Source organism: Lytechinus pictus, chromosome 12 (assembly GCF_037042905.1).
Source record: "Lytechinus pictus isolate F3 Inbred chromosome 12, Lp3.0, whole genome shotgun sequence".
In the NCBI taxonomy this organism is placed as follows: Eukaryota; Metazoa; Echinodermata; class Echinoidea; order Temnopleuroida; family Toxopneustidae; genus Lytechinus; species Lytechinus pictus.
The window spans coordinates 18,336,993-18,342,122 of NC_087256.1; positions in this window are offsets into that span (position 1 = coordinate 18,336,993).

Sequence of the window (5,130 nt, forward strand, 5' to 3'; positions counted from 1 at the left end):
GTCCATTAATGAATTGAATGATTTCATTGACTTTAAAATATGATATACTTTGACTTTGATCGTAAACCAATCAAAACGTTCTTTAAATACACTGGCCGGGGGGGGGGGGTCATATCCTGATCTTTGTGGAAGCGGGGAATAACTTGTACAAAAAAATATTGGCCCCACCGTGTACTTCAAGTTAAGTGTAGGATGAGTTACTGATGACATTGATCAAATAAAACAATACCGTTAATGAAACACTTAGGCATGTTTCCCATAGATCTTTTTATCTTTATTTATTTTTATATAGGATACTTTCAACCGCGACAAATTAATACATATTCCAAATATGAAACTTGTTCAAAATTATGAATGTTGCATCATTTCCCAATATAAAAAGTGATAAAGATTATTCAAAACCTTTCCTTCCTCCAATATTTCCTTTTCATTTACATCATGATTGTGTTATTTCCACTGTTTCTGAAGTTTATATTGTGGTATCTGATGGCCTTATATCGTATCATGATATGATCATCTCATACCCGATGCCAAAAAGAAGAAAAAACATCACGAACCATCAAAAAATTCAAATTAATGCATTTTATGTTACATGGGCAGCTGCTGGTATATGACGTCACAAATCAAAAACTTACAATTTTAATAACTTTCTTAATTTCTAATTGATTTTCCGCAAACCAACACGAATATTTTTTCATCTTTATTGCTGCTTTTTACGACAAAGTTTTCGCCAGGGTGAACTTCCCTTTTAATTGCACGCCCCTTGAAGTTAAAAGACATTTTCGTTTTTATTCTGCCTTCTTTTGAGAGCTTGCTCGCTCGATTCGCTCGCTCGTATTAGGATACGTCTCATTCTTGCTTTATCCTTTTCATTAATATACACCTGCATATTTACAATCATCCTTTATGATCTTGATTGGAATCAAACGTACAACTGGTTTAGATCGAGAGATGGCGCTGTTACTTTCTGAACAAAAATGCATTAATGCACTATTCGGCTTCAGTGATTGATATTCCAATGAAATTAGACGTCATAAAGAAAATTAAAACCCATCAGACAAAATAAAAATATAGAATATTTGTTCTGTAGGATTAAGATTTCAATTTGTCATTGTGAATCGTAGGCGTTCGTTTTGTATATTATTCATGGTGGTACACAGCGGGGGGGGGGGGGCATTTGCTCCCCAGAAATTTGAAAACCAACATTTTTTACGGAAAATTTTACTCAAAATTCACCCAAAGTGTGCACAAAATCAGGCGCGTATCCAAAAGTTTGCACCCGGAGGGGAGCACCTTATTTTGGCGCCCCTGTTAACTTTTCGGAAAATGCCCCCCCCCCGCCGCCAGCCAAACATAGGTGCCTGAAATGCATGCATCTTATTTCATATCACGTGGGAAAAAAAGCGATCGAAGACCACTTTTTTTTAAGTGGGTTTATGAAAAAAATATCCATGAACATGTTGCAATATTACTTTATGAAAAAATAAATGTGATTTAAAAATATAGAATTTTAAGCACTTTGGGGTTTCAATTTAGTTCAACTTCTAATCAGAGTAGGCCCTACTAGAATTATGTGAGCGAAAGATGTGATTTCTTTACTAGGGGTGGATCCAGCTTTCGCCAATGGAGGGGGGGGGCGAAAAAATATTTTCATCTATATTTATCGCGATCGGGAGTTCAATGCTGAATCAAAAATTTGGAAATTTCATAAATTTTATGCGCACTTTTGGGAATCATAAACAGGATGGGTATCTGAGTCAACATGTTATGTGAGTGCGAAGCGCGAGCTGAACATTTTTGATATTCCGACCCAAAACTGGACATTCTAAGCACTTTTGAAAACCATGAACAGGATGGATGTCTAAACAATTGATGCAAGCGCGAAGCGTGAGCAGAAATTTCTGATATTTTGAGGCAATACTGGATAAGCACTTGTCGTAAGCACTTGTCATAAGCACTTGTCGTAATCATAAGATAGATAAGTCGTAAGATAAGCACTTGTCGTAATCATGAACAGGATTTTCATCTAAGGCAATTTATGCGAGCGCGAAGAGCAAGCTGAAAAATGTTGATATTCTGACTAAAAATTTGGACACCCTTAGCACTTTTGATAATCATGAACAGGATGGGCATCTAATTAGTCGATGTGAGCGCGAAGCGCGAGCTGAAAATTTTTGATATTCCGACCAAAAACTGGACATTCTAAGCACTTTTTGGAACCATGAACAAGATCAATTTCTTTTTAAACAATCGATTCGAGCCCGAAGCGCGAGCTGAAAAAGTTGACATTTTGACTTAATATTTGGACATCCTTAACAGGATGGGCATCTAATTCATCGATGTGAGCGCGAAGCGCGACTGAACATATTTGATATTCCGACCCAAAACTGGACATTCTAAGCACTTTTTGGAACCGTAAACAGAATCAGTTTCTATCTAAACAATTGATGCAAGCCCGAAGTGCGAGTTGAAAATTTGTGATATTCTGATCAATAATTTTGACATTCTAAGCACTTTTGGTAATCATGAACAGGATGGATATCTAGCTTAGCATTTGATGCGGGCACCCCCCCCCCTGCCCTATGTGAAACATGAATTTCGCGTCCCCGGTCAAACATCAAATTGGCGCCCCAAAGTCAAACATCATTTTGGTACCCACTCCCCTCCCTCACGAGATTAAGGTCACTTTGGTGCCCTTTCATTTCAGGTCAATTTGGCGCCCCCAGAACAAATATCAATTTTGCACCCACTCCCCTCCCCCACGAGATTAATGTCAATTAGGTGCCCCTTCATTTCAGGTCAATTTGGCATCGACTAGGTCGAACATCAATTTGACGACCAGCTCAAACATCATATTGGCGCCCAGGTCAAATATCATATTGGCGCCCCTAAGTCGGATATGAATTTGGCGCCCCCCAGTTTGAACATCAATTTGGAACCCCCAGGTCAAACATCAAATTGGCGCCCCCAAGTCGAATGTGAATTTGGCTCCCTTCACCCCAGCTTGAACATCAATTCGGCGCCCCCCTCCCCCGTCCGCATGTGAAACATAAATTTGGCGAAGCGCGACTGAACATTTTTGATATTCCGACCCAAAAACTGAACATTCTAAGTACTTTTTGGAACCTTATTAAACAGGATCAGTTTCTATCTAAACAATATTGATGCGAGCCCGAAGCGAGAGTTGAAAATGTGTGATATCCTGATCTAAACTTTGGACATTCTAAGCACTTTTGGTAATCCTGAACAGGATGGGTATCTAATTCAGCATTTGATGCGGGCACCCCCTGCCCAATGTGAAACATGAAGTTGGCGTCCCCGGTCAACACATCGATTGACCCCCCCCCAAAAAAAAAAAAATGTTCAAAAGCAATTAAAATATAGTGAACGAAACTTGACAGTTTGAGGATTTGTTTTTTATTTTTTGCTTGTCAATTTTTTTTCAGAGATTTAAAAGGTTTGACTGATGACTTTTCTTTTTGCTTGTCAAATTTTTCAGCCAAGGAAGAGAACGAAACGAAGAAAGAACCCCCTAATTCAGTGGCGTAGTAGGCGGGGGCAGGGGGGCAAGCTGCCCCCCCCCCCCGGCGGAGTTCTCCGGCCGGGGAAAATAAAAAACGGGAAAAGTAAAAAAGGGAAGAAAGAAAGAAAGGGAAAGGGAAAGGAAGGAAAAAAGAGGAACAGGAGAAAAGGAAATGGAAAGGGAAAAGAAAACTGAGAAAAAACATAAAAAGGGAAAATGGAAAGAAAACGGGAAAAGAAGGAAAGAAGAACATGTGAGAAATAATGATTCTCCCCGATATACAAATACATTAGCATGATTAGTAAGACAGGGAAATAAATCAAAGATGACAAACAAGCAAACAAATGCGGGAAATGGAGGTAGAATGGAATGAGCCAAAATCTAAATTGGAAAATAAAGAAAACTAATGAGGGACAAGGTAAAACTACCGGGCTGCCGAGGATTGGGGATTGACGATATCATCATAAACTTGCTAAATTTCCAAAGCTACCGGGGGCTCTGTCCAAGACCCCGTGCAGTGGGGGCTCTTCATCTGTAACCTTTAACCTGGTACCTGGGGGGGGGTGGTTACACAGCCAAGGGGAAATAAAAGAAAATAAAGGAGGCAGCGAAATGAGATGAATGAAAAAAAATATATATGACATGAAATTTGCTATGATGTAAAAAGCTATCACATAATTAGAATTTCATGTCAAAAGGCCATTTTCGTTTCTGGCTCGCTTCGCTCGCTGGCGACTTTTTACAAATTATCCCATATTTGCTATGGTGTGCCCCCTCAAAATATTTGGATGATTAAGGTACAAATTACTGCATTGAATTTATGTGTTGTGTGAAAGCTATACATGCAATTTGATTAAAATTAGTGGCCATCTGTAAGATTTAAAAATGGCTTTAATATCAAGAAAATCCGAGGCTCCGCCCTGGACCCCACCCACATAGCACTGTTGTATGGATGAGTTTTGACCATGGCCCCCAAAAGTTCTACAATAAAAAAAAAAAAAATAGAGGAAAGACAGAAAAGCAAAGGAAAAGTGTATTATCATTGTTTGAATATCACATCAAAATCTATTTTCATGTTGATTCTCATGAAAAGGAGATTTTTTTTATGTCGCTCGCATCCCTCGCTTGGTACTTTTATTAAGCTACGTACTTCTTGCCACACGCGCCATACTGGGCCCCCTCGAGCATATAGAGCTTCGCCCTGATGCGCATAATCATAACAAAAATCCTATTCACCGTGGAATACAAAAAAAATAGAGAAGGGTGAAATATGATATCATCTTTTTTTAACATTATGTCAAATCTATCACAAAATTGGATTTTTGTAATAAAAATGTCAAAATTTTTGCTCGCTCGCATTTTTATTTTTTGCCCGATACACCATATCGCCCCCTCAAAATTTTTGCCTTTTGACGCCATTGCCTGTTTCATGATATGAACGGGAAATTCTTTGGCTCTTGCCCCCCCCCCCCCCCCTGGCCACCAACCCCTGTTACGCCCCTGCCCTAATTGAAAACCCAGCTACTTGGCTCTTTTCCCCCATATCAGCGTACATGCATCATGTACATATATTTTGCTTGCACACGATATGTGCAAATAAATTCGGG